Raw genomic sequence first — 18076 nt, forward strand, 5'->3', positions numbered from 1 at the left:
TTTGTCAAAAGCTTTTTCTGCATTTATTGAAAGAATCATGTGGTCTTTGTTTTTGCTGCTTTTTATGTGGTGAATTGCATTTAAGATTTACGTATGTTGAACCATCCCTGCATCGCTGGGATGAAGCCCACTTGGTCGTGGTGGATTATTTTTTTGATAAGTGTCTGGATTCGGTTAGCTAAGATTTTGTTGAAAATTTTTGCATCTATATTCATTAGGGATATTGGTCTGTAGTTTTCTTTTTTTGTTGCATCCTTTCCTGGTTTGGGTATCAGAGTAATATTCGCTTCATAAAAGGTGTCGGGGAGGTTTTCGTTCTTCTCGATGTTGTGGAATAGTTTCTGCAAGATAGGTACTAGTTCTTCTTTGTAAGTATGGTAAAATTCAGGTGTGAAGCCATCTGGACCGGGACTTTTCTTTTTAGGGAGATTTTTAATTGCTGTTTCTATTTCAGCTGTTGAGATTGGTCTGTTCAGGGAATCTATTTCTTCGTGGTTGAGCCTAGGGAGGCTGTGTGTTTCTAGAAATTTGTCCATTTCCTCCACATTTTCCAGTTTGTGTGCATAAAGATTTTTGTAGTATTCATAAATTGTATCTTGTATCTCTTTGGGATCAGTTGTGATATCTCCTTTTTTATTCCTGATGGAGCTTATTAGAGATTTCTCTTTTCTGCTTTTCGTTAGCTTAGCCAATGGTGTGTCAATTTTGTTTATTTTTTCAAAGAACCAACTTTTTGTTTTATTAATCTCCTGAATAGCTTTCCTGTTTTCAATTTCATTTAGTTCTGATTTGATCTTGTTGATTTCACTTCTTCTGCTGTGTTTGGGGTTGGTCTGTTCTTCTTTTTCCAGCTCTTTGAGTCGTTTCGTTAGATTGTCTATTTGTGATCTTCTTGTCTTTTGGTTATAGGCATTTATGGAGATAAACTTTCCTCTCAGAAGTGCTTTAGCTGACTTCACTATTGTTGATTTGAAGTTTTTGTTATCTATGAGGATATCTATACCTGCTTTCTTTTGATTTCCATTTGTATGGAGTATTTTTTTCCATCTCTTCACCTTGACTCTGAATGAGTCCTTGTGAGTTAGATGTCTTTCCTGAAGACAGAAGATACTTGGCTTATATATTTTGTATCCATTTACCCAGCCTATGTCTCTTGAGTGGGGAATTCAAGCCTTTTACATTTATTGAAAGAATTGATAAGTGAGATGCATTTCTGTTCATCTGGTCAAGTAGAACCTGTTTGCTTTGTTTTACCTCTTGAGTCATTACTTTGTATGGCCTCTGTGCTTTAGCTTTTGGGTGATTTTACACTGGTGGATTTCTATTTGCTCATTGATGTGTAATGTAGATCTGAGTACTTTCTGCACAGTAGGTCTCATCTTGACAAATTCCCTCAGTGTTTGCTTGTCTGGAAAAGTGTTTATTTCTCCTTCATATAAGAAACTTAGTGTTGCAGGATACAAAATTCTAGGCTGGCCATTCTGTTTAAGAAGACTGAGGATGGCACCTCAATTCCTTATGGCTTGTAAGATCTTAGGTGACAAGTCTGCAGTTAGCCTGATGGGTTTTCCATTGTAAGTTACCCGATGTTTTTGCCTGTGGCTCATAGGAGTTTCTTCTTTGTTTTATCTTTGGCTACTCTCATGATTATGTATCATGGTGATTGCCTCTTTATGTTGAATTTTCCAGGTGTTCATTAACCTTCTTGTACCTGGATATCTAAATTTCTAGTAAGACTAGGGATGTTTTTCTCAATTTTTTCCCTCATATAGGTTTTACAACCAGGGTATGACTTTTATCTTGACTCTTGGGATGCGTATAATTCTTATGTTTGGCCTGTTTACATAATCCCATATTTCTTGTAGGTTTTGTTCATTCCTCTTGTTTCTTTTTCTCTTTGACTGGCTTGTTTAATTTATTTATTTTCTGAGACAGAGTCTCACTCTGTTGCCCCAGCTAGAGTGCTGTGGTGTCAGTCTAGCTCACAGCAACCTCAAACTCCTGGGCTCAAGTGATCCTCCTGCCTCAGCCTCCCAAGTAGCTGGGACTACAGGCACGAGCCACCATGCCGGGCTAATTTTTTCTATATTGGTAGAGTCGGGGTCTCGCTCTTGCTCAGGTTGATCTCGAACTCCTGAGCTCAAATGACCCGCCCACCTTGACCTCCCAGAGTGCTAGAATTATAGGTGTGAGTGACTGGCTTATTTAATTTGAAGGTGTTGTCTTCAAGCTCTGAGATTGTTTCTTCCACCTGGTATAGTCTATTCTTAAACATTTCCACTGTGCTTTGTATTTTCTTGAATGAATTCTTCATTCCAGAATTCCTATTTGATTTTTTTTAAAATAGTTTAATTTTTTTTAGTGAATTTTTCATTCATTTCCTGAATTGTTTGTGTAGTTTTTTTATGTAGGTTTCAGACTGCTTTTTTGGTTGCAATGGATAGGGGAGGTGCAGCGGAGGAAGCATGTGGATGGCAGAAAGCCAGCACTCTGGCCTCTCATGGCACTTTCCCAGGGAGATCCCCTCGTGACCTGTCCAAACTCCTGGGACACACTAGTTCACCCCACTAACCTTATTTTATGCTTTTCCTGGGCTTGTGGAGGGTGGAAAAGCCTTAAGTAAACTTAGTGGCCTGCTGGTCACTGAAGGCACATAGGAGGGAGAGGAAAATTCCCCCTTACCCTTTCCCTGGGCTCTGAGCCTCTCTGGGTTTGGTCTTCACTGATCTCTTCTCTTCTTTATCTTATTCCTTCTTGGCTTCACAGTTTTTCTCCACGGGGTTCCCAGCCATCCCTGTCATCTCTCTCTGTGATCCACACCTGAGCTGCAACTCTTCTCCCCTCGCCTCAATCCAATATCTTACCTATATTCTGGGATGATCTGACAAGTGATGTCTCTAGTTGGCCATCTTGGCACTCCCACATTCCTGGCTATTTTTGAAGGATAGTTTTTTTGGCTATAAATTCTTGGTTGACAATTTTTCCCCAGTAATTTGAATATGTCTTCCACTGCCTTCTGGCCTACACGGCTTCTGATGAGAAATTAGTTGTTAATCTTGTTGAGAATCCTTTTTACGTGATGAGTTGTTTCTTTGTCACTGCTTTCAAGATTCTCTTTTATCTTAGACTTTGATTATCTACTTATGTACCTCTTTGGATTTATTCTTCTTCAAGTTTTTTTAGCTTCTTGCATGAGTATTGGTTTGTTTATTTGTTTGTTTGAGACAGCATCTCACTCTGTTGCCTAGGTTAGAGTGTTGTGGCATCAGCCTACCTCACAGCAACCTCAAACACCTGGGCTCAAGCAATCCTACTGCTTCAGCCTCCCAGGTAGCTGGGACTACAGGCATGCACCACCATGCCTGGTGAAAAAAAAAAAAAAAAAAATATATATATATATATAGTTGTCCAGTTAATTTTTTTTTTTTTTTGAGACAGAGTCTCACTTTGTTGCCCAGGCTAGAGTGAGTGCCGTGGCGTTAGCCTAGCTCACAGCAACCTCAAACTCCTGGGCTCGAGCGATCCTTCTGCCTCAGCCTCCCGAGTAGCTGGGACTACAGGCATGCGCCACCATGCCCGGCTAATTTTTTATATATATATCAGTTGGCCAATTAATTTCTTTCTATTTATAGTAGAGACGGGGTCTTGCTCTTGCTCAGGCTGGTTTTGAACTCCTGACCTTGAGCAATCCGCCCGTCTCGGCCTCCCAAGAGCTAGGATTACAGGCGTGAGCCACCGCGCCCGGCCTCAGTTAATTTCTTTTTACTTTTTAGTAGAGACGGGGTCTTGTTCTTGGTCAGGCTGATCTCAAACTCCTGAGCTCAAATGATCCACCCACCTTGGCCTCCCAGAGTGCTAGGATTACAGGTGTGAGCTACCATGCCCAGCCAGTATTAATGCTTTTAATTAAATTTGAGTAGTTGAGAAGTTTTCAATCACTATTTCTTCAAATATTCTTTCTGGACTGTTCTCTGTTTCCTCTCCGTTTGGAAACCTCATTGTACATATATTGGTATGCTTGATGGCTTCCCAAAAGTCTCTCAAGCTCTGTTCATTTTTCTTCATTCCTTTGTCTTTTTGTTTTTCAGACGGGGTATTGTCAATTGACTTATCTGTAAATTTACTCATTCTTTTGCCTACTCAAATCTGCTGTTGGGCCTCTCTAATGAAAATTTCATTTCAGTTATCATATCTTTCAAATCCAGAATTTATATTTTTTTCATAATTTTTATCTCTATTGATACTATTTATTGAGGTATTATTCTCTTGGTTTTCTTAATTTTTTTTCTTTCTCTCTCTCTTTTTTCCCTTGATATATGTCATTTCAGCAAATCTCTTGGTTTCCTTAAGTTCTGTTTCCATGTCATAAAAGGCCTGGTTAACTGGCAAATGAGTGTACAAATACAAACACAGAGCTAATCTTCAAAGACTGGGAAAGTTTTTTTCTTTTCCATTTTTTTGTCTCTGTCTTTCCTCCCTTCCTCCCTCTCTCACTTGTTTCCTTCCTTTCTTCCTCCAGACATTCAAACATATATCTGTCAGAACAGTAGCTGACAATAAATTAAGGGAACTGAGACTTCAGAAACCACACACAATAAAAAAGAGAAAGTTTACAGAAAGAATTTAGAAAGTTCACTAAACAAAGAAACTAGAAACTACTATAACCCAGAGCAAATAAAAAAACACAAACCCTAAAGAGGGGGAAGAATCTGATTTCCAGAGTTACCACATTAGAGTATTTAAAATGTCCGGTTCTCAAAGAAAAATTACAAAGTATTCAAAGGAACAAGAAAGTATGGCCCATTCTTAGGAAAAATTAACAGAAATTGTCCTAGTGGAATCACAGACATTAGACAAAAACTTTAAATTAACTGTCTTTAATGTACTCAAAGAGCTAAAGGAAATCAGGTGAAAAATAACAAATAGAGACCAGTAAACATACATTATATAAAATAATAAAACAGAAGTTCTGGAGATAAAAGGTATAAAATTTAAATGAAAAGCTCACCACAGAGTTTCAACAGTGATTTAAGTAGAAGGAAGACTAAGTGAACTAGAATATTAGACAATTTAAATTATCAAGTCTAAGGAGAAGGTAGAAAAATGATTGAAAAAAAGTGAAGAGAGATAAGGGCCCTGTGGGACACTGTCAAGCATATGAACATATGAACTAGAGGAGTCCTGGAAATAGGATAGAGAGAGAGAAAAAGGGGAAGGAAGAATATTTGACTAAATCATGACCAGAAATGTCTGAAACTTGATAAAATGCATGCATATTCAAATCCAAAAAGCTCAATTAATTGTAAGTGAGATAAACTCAAAAAGACCCACAGGAAGACACATTATAATAAAAATGTTGAAAGACAAAGAAAGAATCTTGGGAGCAGTGAGAGAGGTGACTCAACACATACAAGGAATCTTCAATACAATTGACACCAACTTCACAGCAGAGAATTGCTTAGCTAAGTAGGAGGAAGACATATTTAGAGTGCTGAGAGAGAAAAAAAATATTGACCAGGAATTTTATGTCTGGCAAAACTATCCTTAGAAAATGAGGGAATAAATAAGACATTACCAGATAAACAAAAGCTGAGGAAGTTTGCCATTACTAGGCATACCCTGTAAGGAATACTAAAGGGGAGTCCTTTGAGTTAGTGTGAAAGGACACTAGAGAGTCACTCAAAGCATGTGAATGATAACCAGAAGAGGACTAGGGTAGCTATACTAATCATAAGGGAAATGAAAAAATACTTTGAGACAAATGAAAATGGAAACAACATACCAAAACTTATAGGGTACAGCAAAAGCAGTAATCAGAGGAAATTTATATATTTAATGACTACATTAAAGTAGAAGAAAGATCTCGAATAGTTAAACTTTACACCTTGAAGGACTAGAAAAAGAAGGGCAAACTAAGTCAAAAAATCAGCAGAAAGAAAGAAATAGTAAAGATTACAGTAGAGCTCAGTGGAATAGGATTGATTTCAACACAAAGTTCTTCAGAGTAATTTCTAAATTGTATCCACTTCCACCTGCTGCTGGTACCTATTGTCGGGCTGATTGCTTTAGGCATTTGTTGCTTTATATTGAATACCTTTAAAGTTGCATTATGTATGTCAGAATATTTCTGAAATGCATAAGACCAAATGTAATATGTTCCTTCAAAATCAAATACTTGTTTTTCCTAGTTTGAATTCTATGGCATAGAATTATATGCTTTAAGTCTCTTTTATCCCAAGTAAAGAAAATTGGTACACAGCTTATAAATATTGTAAAAGAGGGTATGACAGCTTGCCCTCTCAATGTTGTATAGGTGCATCATGTAAGAGGCCCCCATGATTGCATAATTATGCAGGAGAATGCTCCCATATGTGTCTTGCTCATTTACTATTTAATTAGAGTTTAGACACTGATATGTTTCCTGTTAAATTGATGGTTTCTTTTTTTCACATACAAAAGATGACTACAAAGGTTTTACTGCCCTATAGGGAATTAATCAACTTTTTTGTAACCTAGCAATTTCAGTCTAACATTCCTTTGTAATTGCCTATAAATTTCAAGTTTCTTAAAATGCTCTTTTACTGGATCATTCATTAATGTGTTAAGAAATCTTTAGCATGCCTTTGTTCTACAGTTCCTTATGAGTCAAAAACTTTATGTGTTTTTAACTTTTTGAAAATAATGCTTCGACACAGGAGGTGCACATGTCCCATAGATGTACAGCTAGCATTGTGATAATGACCGTGCTTAGTTTAGTTGTTGCTTCATAATAAACTTCCTTTCTGATTGCTTAGAAACTATAGTCTTCAACAGTAAAACAGGGAGTCTGGCTGGAATTAGGCGGTAAAAACATCCTCTTTAGTTTTCAGATACTGTGTATTTTCAATATACTCCTGAACACTAATTGAAGCATAAAACATTTGGCATTTTAAGTAGTTTGAAATTAGAAACTACATAACTATATACCCATTTAATATATGGGTTATAAAAATATTTCATTTGTAAGTCACAAATGAAAAAAAGATGTAATATAGCTTGTCTGGGCTTTGGCTTTTGTTAAATTTTTACTTGATGGTGCTTCAGGCTAAGATGTACTAGTGAACATAAATGTACAAGGAGTGTGTGTCAGTTATATCTAACTCATGGTGAGAAACATGAAAAAAGTTTGCTTTTTTAACTGACAAATATAATGTTTTCAGGTGTGTCATTTTAGGGGATAAGTAGTGTGTCCAGGTATTTAAATTTATCTGCATTCCTAAATTTTATTAAGATATGGCTTTCTGAAACTATATCACTTGACTTAGTAGTTATCATCTGTGGAGAAGGAACTTTTAACACCATGTGTTTCTTAGGCCACTATGGGAAGAAGGGGCTGGCAAACATGCTTTGGAATCTATTGCAGTTTTGATAATCTTATGTGGCCTCTCAAATGCTGTGGATTAGGCTGAGGTCTCCATGTGCTGCTAGCAGTGTCATCCCATTACCTGAGGTGTTCAAGACCCAACAGAAAATTTCTGTGGAACTTGTGAGCAAGTGCAAAATGACTGCTTAGATTAATGCAGGAGAGACCTGTTGCCTTGAGACATTAAATCAGGTACTCCCTGCAGTACTGAAAGTTATAATTCATTTTTTATTTAAACAGCTATAAATCTGTAGGCAACCTGGGTACTTGATAAAGTTAGACTAAATGCAGTATTTCTAGGAGTAATGGGAGAAGTGACAAAATCATCATTGTGTGTACACGAGTATGTTGAGTGTCACCGGGGAGGGTGGCTGGGTAAAGAGTGCTCTGAGGGAGTTAAACTTACACTGTCAATAGTTGCAAGAGAGGTACATGTTGAATTAGGCAGAAATCTAGGTAGGTGAAAGTGAGTTATTTTGTACTTATTTCTGTGCAAAATGGATATAATCCAGTTTGGATTTCTGAGTGTGTGAGCAGTTAAAAAAGAAGACATATACCCTGACCCAATTGCAGCCATTGCCTTCACATGTCTGAGGCGCTTTCTTTGTGTTCTATGACATTTATGTGTAGACACCCAGTATTACTAACCTGATTCTAGTCCTTGTGTAGGAACACAGGAGTAAGATAAGGAATAGCTGGTAGGATTTTGGTTTAAAGGCCAATAGATATAATAATGAGAACCCAAGTAGCATTAGAAAATAGTGCCACACTTTGATTCACGTCAAAGAAAGTCATTTTAATCAAAACTTCTATTATGGAAAAAAATATTTTAAGAACTATTGACTCTTTTGTGTCTCAGAGTTGGCTGATTTAAGAAAAATAATGCATGTCTGTAGATGTCTGTTCAAATGTTTGGAGATTATCAAAGTTAAGGCTTTGTTATATAGTTTACATCTACTGAGTGTTCAATGTTTAGAAACTTGAGTATAAGCAAATTGCTATGCTAAACGAAATATAAAATAAAAAAAAATTGCTATATAAGTTTGTCAAGCTAACTAAGGGTTTTGCATCTGTGATTCTTGGACTTTTTAGCAATATTGTACTGGTTCATGGAAATTCTGATCAAAACAGCTTATGAGCCTTGACACTTCAGAACACATTATTTTCTATGGTGTGAAATATGCAATCATTGCTAGGAGTTTAAAAAGTGAGGAATGGAGGATAAATTACATGGAGCTTTAGGTATGTTTAAGAACATTTAAAAGAGAACACACCAAGTTACTATTTGCTTTCTTAAAGTTACAAGAAAAATTTCTGAAAAAAAACTTCAGACATAGAAGGCAATACAGTTAATAGATTTTAGAGTCAGAACATCTATTATGAAGTCACATGATCTATTTTGAACTATAGTACAAAGCTTATAAAACACAAATCGAAACAATAAAATTTTAATTATAATAGTATACTATTCTTTGTCATGATGAACTGATCTATCTTAGTAAGCCTACAATCCTGCTCTTTGAAACATTTATTTCACTATCAATGATTGATTTTAATTGTTTTCCTTGTAAATACTAGATTCAATTGTTGGAAAACTGGTGACAAGTTTGCCCAGAAAAATGATTATTTTTCTTGTGAATCTTATTGCAAGGTGAAGCCGGAGCTAGTGGGAAGGTATGACTTGTAGGCTAGCGTGCATTTCAACATGAAAAAGGCACGTGTAGCATTAATCATGGTCCCATTCTCTAGGGAGGAAGCTAGACTGTCTCTTTCCCTCCCACATAGGTAGATACCATGAGTGAGCCTCCATTTGGAGGATAACTGGGCTGTGATGCCAGGTGATTGCCTGCGTCCTCTTATGTGGATTTGGGTGATGGAGAGTTGTCCTTCCTCCCACACTGCTTCCGGGGAATCCACCCCCTCTGTCATCTTCCATCTTGCTTCCATTCCCCAGTTTAATAGGAGTGGAGCCAGAAGATGGCAGTCGGAATGGAGATGCTGCTCACTTCAGTGATTGCATGTACAGTATAAGAAGTAGGGGTGTCAGGATGATGGGGTGTTGGCAAGCACTTCTCACCCACAAGTGGCAGAAAACCCAGTCAAATGGACTTAGAGAAGGGAGGTTTGGTTTGTTGGCTCACATTTCCTTACAAAGCCCGTATTGCCACTGGAAACATGATACACTTGTCTGTTTATTCCCTGACTTCAAGCGCCCATGGTATCTGCTCTGGTGCTTGAGGGCTCTCACCCAGTAACTGTGACAGGAGGGTGTGGCCTTCTAATGCACCAGAGGTCAAGCCAGCAATTGACTAGGACTTGACCCTGCACCAGGGGCTTTGCATGCAATACCTTGACAGGAAACTGAAGTGCACAATCTCTTTAGATAGTTTAACAATCTGTCATGAAAACATTCATTTTTCAGATTCTTATCTGCTCCATATACAGATGGTTGATTATGTGTCTGCCTCCTGTGTTAGATTCTAAACTTCCTGAAAACAAAACCATGTTTCTTTGTCTTTACGGTCTGCTGATGGCACTCAGTATTTACCAAATACATAAAGGAATTAATACATTTAAAATATGCTGTTTCGGAAGTATGCAGAAGATGGATAATCATATGTATTTTTTCATAAACATCCTGTAGGTAGTCTAATAAAAATGAAATTTCATGTGAGTATCCCTGAGCTCTCCAACTATTAACCCATTTATCCATGGAAAGATCCATTGGCTTATTTTTGAGGGTTTTATTTTCTTTCAGTAGCAATGCATGACATGCTTTATGGCCCGAGCTTTAATAAGGAGCCTGGTACCTGTAACCAAGGCTGTTAGGAGCCTCTGAGGTAGAGCTGAAAAATGCCAGTGTTGAGGACACCACCCATGACAAAAGAGCAAGAGAGAGGAGGCACAGGGCAGGTGTTATTAGGCAAATTTACCACATCTAGGGGGTTCCTTAGAATCCAGCTCTAATCTGAGCCAGGCTCCATATTCAGGGTCTGAACTGGGTGCCTGTGTGCAGTGTGTAACAGGAACTCTCCAGAAGCCTGGTTTGTGGTGTCTGGTTGGTACTTGAAGTGGCATTTAATCCAAGCGGGGAAAGCCTGATGAGAACCAGGTGATTGGAATCTGGGCTGGCTGGGGCTGGGGATTGAAGGGAAATGCACATCAGGGCCGAGGACATGCAGGTGGACAGACACCTTTGGACTTCAGCGTGGCATCCAGTTCTCTCTTTGGTGCCCAGGAGGCTAAATGCACTTGAGTCACGACTGCCTCTGGGCATGAGAGCTGTGGACTTTGTTTCTGGTAGCTGTCACAGCAAGAGGGAGCTTCCATTGTGCTTGCAGATGGGACCCCACTGTTCTGTGCTGTGGGGATTCCGAGTCTGTTCATGGTTGGTCATTACTATTAACAAAACCTGCTATAGTCTTTGAGAATGTTTATGACTGACTAGCTCAGGGGCATAACCACATGCCCATGCTATTGCTTAGAGAATTATCTCTATTTTCAAGTGAAGATTGATTTTAATTTTATTTTCAGAATTACATAAATGGGGCACAGTAGAGGTATGTAAATGAAGATGATTCCAGCAGCATTTTAAAAAAATCCACTAACATACACAGTTTGACAGGCAGTGGAGTACAGTGGCTTGAAATTCAGTTCCACAGCTTCAGGCCGGCTGCGTAGTAGTGGGCAATTTACCTTCCCCATCTGTGTCTCAGTTTTCTCATCTCTAAAAACAGGTAATAATAATAACCTACCTTATTGAACTGTTACGAAGATTAAATTAATTAACATAAGTAAATAATACCTGGAACATAATAAGTTCTTAGTGAATTTTAACTGTAATTGTTGCTCCTATTGATGTCAAGTATAAAATAAAAAAAGTGACCTTGGTTCATGACCTTGGGTAGTCACAGGATAAGCAATATTTTAGGGAAAAACATTTGTGCTGGGTATCTGCAATATTAACATTAATACCCACTATTAGAGCAATGCTACCAAATAAGATTATTAAAAAGAAGCCTATTTGTACAGAATCAGAAACTGTTACAGTACATTGATATGTTTTGACTTTCTATAATGTCATATCTCTGTAAATAATAAGTCCTTCAGATTTTAGCTATTTGTAACAACTTGCCATTAACAACTTTAATCTTTAACTGCTGTCAATTTTGCCTAATTTTCCATCAGCTGCAAAGGACTCCCCAGGTCATTGTCCAGATGTCTTTGTCAGGACAACATGACCCTGAAGCTTATGCTACTTAGGATCTGACTGTTTTGTCTAAATTCTTCTAAGACACACAGGTTCTGGCCAGCAGTGTAGACTGTGCAGCATTTGTGATTTGTCCTTGGAGGGAGAGCACTGCTGTTTGATTCTGAAAGTTTGGGTTTAGCTCTGTCCCTTGGATTTGCTACTGTCCTCTTTTCTTCAGCCACCCATCACTGACTTGTTTAAACTCTCTGTATCTCTGGCACGTGCTGTTGTCGTCTCATGGTCTCCCTGGCTCCACCTTATCTCCCATCCATTTGCTGTCCTGCCCTTGCAGTGACCTTTCTAGAGGTCACTTCCCAGCTGAGATTACTCTCCTGGGTAAAACTTTTCATATTTTCCTTCACATCACACACACATACACCACATGCTAGACATACTACATGCAGTACACACCATACACTCTCATACACACTGCACACAGCGCAGACACACACACCATACTCACATACACCCCACATACATGCCATGAACACCTCCATACTCTCACACACACCACACACGAACACTCAGTCTTCTGAAGGCTCCTCTTCATTTACTGCTCCCACCCCAGTGGCTAAACTACAACCACTGGCTCCACTGGCTTCCTTCCACCGAGGACGTTCATTGCCCCTCCCTCTGGGGGACTGTCTGTCCATGTCTAGTCTCCCCGTACAGAGTCAAGTGCTGCAGGATCTCGGTCCTCTCTCTGTGCCCACTGAGTCGCTGGCTGTGCTGTCCCAACCTGTCTTCGTTGGACAGCTCTCATCACCGTGCACTGCAGGCACATTTTGACAAGACCAAATTCTGACAACAGTGCCTTAGTCATTTTTATGTCCCTAGCACCTTAGACTGCATCTAGCACATAGTATGCACTCATTTATAGTTTCTGAGCACCTGCATGTGTGAATGCACATAGGGATTAGGATAAAAGTTCCTATGGCACTTTCCTGTTTACTGAATCTGTGGTCCAGTTCACTTACCTGTTGGCTTACAATTCAGTTAATTACATTTTTGTTAAAATATTAATAAACTAGTTGAATCTCAATATTTTGCTGCAATTTATGTTTTCATTAAGGTGGACAAAGTCTATTAACAATAGGCCCCAGGTACAGGGTGTTGAGTTGGAGAATTAGCATAAAAGACATTGGAATCATCAATGATTTCTATTTTTGGCACCATACAGAAGAAAAAGGATGAAAAAGGCATATATAAATGAGATTAGAAACTGAAACAAACAAACAAAAAGAATGGTTATGTAAAATTAGCTAGGTACTATGGAAATTCTATATAAAAATCTCTATTTTCCATTTGGGGTATAGGATTTTTGCTTCATAACTTTTTTTTTTTTTTTTTTTTTTGAGACAGAGTCTCGCTTTGTTGTCCAGGCTAGAGTGAGTGCCGTGGCGTCAGCCTAGCTCACAGCAACCTCAAACTCCTGGGCTCGAGCGATCCTTCTGCCTTAGCCTCCCGAGTAGATGGGACTACAGGCATGCGCCACCATGCCCGGCTAATTTTTTATATATATATCAGTTGGCCAATTAATTTCTTTCTATTTATAGTAGAGACGGGGTCTCGCTCTTGCTCAGGCTGGTTTTGAACTCCTGACCTTGAGCAATCCGCCCGCCTCGGCCTCCCAAGAGCTAGGATTACAGGCGTGAGCCACCGCGCCCGGCCTGCTTCATAACTTTTTAATAAGAGTGTCATACCATGATTACATTGCCCAAAATACTTGAATAGTATCTTTGCTAAATTTTTATGGAGGTTTTTGGTTTTTTTTTTTGAGGTTTACTTGGCATAGACTAAACAGCACACATTTAAAGTGCACAATTTGATAAGTTTTGGTGTATGTATAGACTCATGAAACCATTGCCACCATCAAAATAATAAACATATCTATCATTTCTAAGGGGTTCCTTCTTCTCCTGTCCTTCCCACTTCTCTCAGCCTCCCCCATCCTCAGGAAACCACTGATCTATGGATTATTTTACATTTTCTAGAATTTCATATAAAATGGAATCATTCAGTGCCTACACATTTTTGTGTGGCTTCTTTTATTCAGCATAATTATTTTGGGATTCATTTATCTTGTTGCATTTATTTCATAAATAAAGTTCATTCCTTTTTATTCCTGAGTAGTAATTAATTGTATGGATACACTAAAATGAACTCACCTGTTGCTATTACTTTAATGTGTCCCCTCCAAAATTCCAGTGTTGTCTTTGTGATAGTATTATGAGGTAGGGCCTTTAAAAGGTAGGTAGGCTGTGAGGGCTGCCCCCTTGTGCATGGGAGTAGGGTCCTTCATGAAGAGACAGTGTGCAGTATTCAGCTTGCTTCCTTCCACCTTCTGCCATGTGAGGAAGCAGTCAGAACACCCACACAAGATGCTGATGCCTTGCTCTTGGACTTCTCAGTCTCTAGAACTGTGAGAAATAAATTTCTGTTTTTTACAAGTCGCCCATTCTGTGGCATTCTGTTATAGCGGCACAAACAGAGTAAGACTCCTGTTTGTGGACATTTATTTGAATTCTTTCAAGTTTGAGGCAGTTAAAGTTGCTCTGAAGAATAGTGCTGCTAAGCCTCCACCCAGCCTAAAAAGGTATCTACTAATACAAGTTTAGGCATCAGAGTGAAATTGCCAATCATCATAAGGGTAGGTCTCATATGTTGGGTTTTCTGTGTTGCAGGTGTTTTGAGCACCTAAAAGGGAGATCTGAGTTATTTGTCAAACAGGGTCCTCTTAAATGAGGTCCTACCAAATCTATTAAGGCATTACACCCATAATGTGCATATTTATGTAGGTGTCTCATAAGAGGCCAAACCAAGGCTTCAGGCAGGAGAATGAGTCCATGAGAATTCTGTCTCCACTTAGCTGTGCCATGCCAAATGTCAGAGTCCCAGTCTTTAGTTTTAAATGGGGTTTATTTTGATCTAAATCTAGCCAGGGCCTTTGATAAGGCCCCAAGGAACAGATCACCTTTAGTGACCTTAGCAGCTCTGTCAGTGGCCTGATTTCTTTTTGTAACATAAGTTTCTCTCTGTTGACCAGGACAGTGCAGGATGGCCACCTGCTTGGGCTCAGCCATGGCCTGTATCAGGACTATTTTAGTGGAATATTGAATATTTTTACTTTTGTGTCATCAGGAGTTTCCTTTTTTTCCAAATGGCACCATGAGTATGTATGACCATAAAAGCATATTTAGAGTCTATATAAAAGTTTACCTTTTTTCTCTGGATAATTTTTATAAAGCTGCTCCCATTGGTGAAAAGATCTCAGTCTGGCTCTGGCATCAGCTGATACGACAGATCCGTCCTGCTAGAATAGACAGCCTCTAGAACCTCTAAACAGTCATGTTGTAAAGGCTCATTCTCTTGGGCTGGTAACAGGGTGGCAGGATTGAGAGTAGACACAGTCTTTAATAACAACTTGCAAGTGGCTGTTACTGTCCAGAGGCAAGGAGGCCATCCTCTCACAATATTGTCCAGTGGCTTTGACAAGTATGCCACTGGCCATGGGATGTCTTCCAGCACCTGTGCTAAGACTACTAAGGCTCATTCCTTGTTTTCAGTGATTGCATAATCTAAATTCTTTCTGCAAGTCAGGCAACCGCAAAGCAGAAACAGTCATAAGATTCTGCTTTAGTTTTTCAAAGGCATTTTGACAGTCTGTGATCCAGATCAGGGGCTCAATATATGTCCTATTAAGGCCCCTGTACAAGGGCTTTGTTATTACTCTAAAGTTTGGGATCCAGTTGTAACAGAACGCCGCCATTCCTGGGAGCCCACATAGTTACTAATTTGGAATCCCAGATAAGAAACCAGCTGTTTGCAAATCTGTCTAATTGTAGGCTTTGCAATTCCCCCATTAATTTCTCACCAAACAGGGCAGGAGAGCCTTTTTGAACCCATGAGGCAACACAGTCTAACAGTGCCACAAGGCCACCCTAGTCTCAGGATTCTGCCATTCATATGTGACTGAGTACCAATTCATAGTCACTTGTACAGTATCATTAATGGCATGTAGATCCTACATGAATCTATACTCATAGCTATGGGGAATTTAAATTTTTTCTTTATGTCTCGGGGTCCCATCAGCCCATACAGCCTTACTCACTTTTGATAGATTTCTTTTCATAAATGTTGTAATGATGTGCAGGTCTGCTGAGGCCCAAACTTTAAAGCAAACTGCTCCACAATGGCAGTCTCTTGTATGTCTCACCAGGCCCTGGTATTCATCCAGCAGGATCTTGGTGATGCCCCCAGAGGTGAGCTTCTGCCACTTCTGGAGCCACGCCCCATGCTCCCCCCTTCCCCCAGGTCTGCCAGATGTGGCTGTTGAAGTGGCAGTGGGAGCAGCTCCAGCTCTGGAGGTCTCTCCAAGGTCCGCCCCCTGGGCCTGCTGTGAGGAGTTCCTCAGCTGCTGCCTGCCTGCCTGCAGCCACCTCACCACTGTCTGGCCCCACCCTCCACCCTGCCTGGCTCATGGAGCACTGTGTGTTGCTGGTGCTGAGGGCTGGGGTGGCGGCTAGAGGTGGGACCCCTGGAGCACTTCTGCCCATGTGGCTTGGCACCAGTCAAGTCCCCACTGTCAATTGTACCTGAGGTTCATGTGGGGATATTTGGATCGGGGCCACCAGTGAGACAGGGGGCCCCAGGCCCCTTCCTTCATCATCTGAGTCCTGGACTTGAAAAAAACATTTGCTTTCCAGCGGTTTTCTTATTACCTGGAGCCCTGGCACTGTTCTTTCCAATGTCCTTTCTTTTTACAAAAAGCACACTGATTGTACATCAACCTAGGGGGACTTTTTTCACTTTTCTTTTTGACTATCTCAAAGGACCCTGCTGGCTGCCTTGTGAATTTAAGTCCCCTATCAAATATTGCCATAATGGAATTGCCCTGCTCTGGCTATGGGTGCCCTCTGGCTAAATTGAGTTCCCTCCCAGGTCTTAGAAGGAGAGGCCATTCCCACTCCCAAGTCATGACCTAGTGGGCATGGGACTGAAGAATTAGTCCCAGCTGCAGGCAGCAGTTGCCTCAGGCCAGCTACCTGGCCTCTGTTGGGGGATGGCGGGGTGGGGGGGCGGGGGTTAAAGAGACAGCTAATAAATTTTTTTTTTCTCTTTTTCAGGCCTTTGTTTCTGTTACAGTTGTGGAGGGCCCATCCTGGCTTCTGTGTGTCCACATCCCTCTGCCACCTGGTCCCCTGGCATCCTTGGGGGGAGAAAGCAGCACTAAGATTCACTGAGCAGACTGAGGTCAGCCTCTGCCTTCTGCTGTGCCTACCTGCACTGGCCCTATCTTGCCTGAAGTCCTCAAATGGAGGAAAGTAGAGGCTAGGAGGGGAGTGCTCCTATCCCCAAGGCTGAGCCCAGAGGGGCAGGCACAGCTAATCTCTGCCCCAGCCTTTAGCAGGCAGGGAGGGGCTCCAGGCAGGGTCATCTGTTCCCTACCATGAGAGACAGAGGGGCCAATCTCCCCACCTCTAAACCCAGGGCCCAAAACTTCCTGGCCTGCTTTGGGAGTGTGAGGCTGCTTGGCTCCCACATTCTTAGAGCCCAGGGGGAATTTCTGCCCTAAGAGGCCTGGGTAAACCCATCTGTCACTGTTGCACAAAGTTCAAGGCAGAGACATAACAAGGAAAGGAGGAGTGTTTGGAATGCATGTCTGGGGGAAATCGGCTGTTCTAGTTATTACACAATGCCCAAGGGAGTGACGCCAGAGCAAACCTCTAAGTACCTGAGAACACATGAACCTGTTTGGGAAATGCAGCCATCCATTGGCCATGGGCACAATGATAATGATTGATGGATCCTGTTACAGGAATAGCTATGAAATGGATCAATCTTGATCTGGATGTGTTGTATTATGCCAATGGTGTGTGTAAGACAGAAAACATAGCTGTGTTTATCTGGAAATATGTCTTCCTGTGGGAGTTTTCTTAATAAAGAAAAAGTGCATGAAAATGACAGTAATATTGTAGTCTATACAGAGGAATCGCTCTTAGGGATTAACATTTTATGTAGAATGACTACTTTTTTGTTTAGTTTATTTGGGAAAGGTCTTTATCCTTTCGAGCAAGGGTCCTCAAACTTTTAAAACAGGGGGCCAGTTCAATGTCCCTCAGACCATTGGAGGGCCAGACTATAGTTTTAACAAAACTATGAATAAATTCCTGTGCACACTGCATATATCTTATTTTGAAGTAAAAAAACAAACGGGCAAAAACACCCACATGTGGCCCACGAGCCATAGTTTGAGGATGCTTGCTTTAGAGTATTAAGAAGCCATCAAAATACCACCAGCATTCTTTGAAGATCTAAAAAAAATAATTCTTCACTTTGTATGGAACCAGAAAAAAACTAATATAGCCAAAGAAATCTTAAGTAAAAAGAACAAACTGGGAGGCATCTGTCTTCCTGACTTC

The 18076-nt window shown here is 40.3% G+C and overlaps 1 long non-coding RNA gene across 1 annotated transcript in view; it reads left to right on the forward strand.

Annotated features, from left to right (window-relative positions):
* The window catches only part of LOC105881330 (uncharacterized), a 67929-nt gene extending 50220 nt beyond the window's left edge, over window positions 1-17709 (forward strand). Inside the window, exon 3 of the long non-coding RNA XR_012922062.1 lies at window positions 16781-17709. This is a non-coding gene — a long non-coding RNA (uncharacterized LOC105881330). The remainder of the gene's footprint in view (window positions 1-16780) is intronic.
* Window positions 17710-18076: the final 367 nt, after the last annotated feature.

This window comes from Microcebus murinus, chromosome 12, assembly GCF_040939455.1.
Source record: "Microcebus murinus isolate Inina chromosome 12, M.murinus_Inina_mat1.0, whole genome shotgun sequence".
Taxonomy (NCBI): Eukaryota; Metazoa; Chordata; class Mammalia; order Primates; family Cheirogaleidae; genus Microcebus; species Microcebus murinus.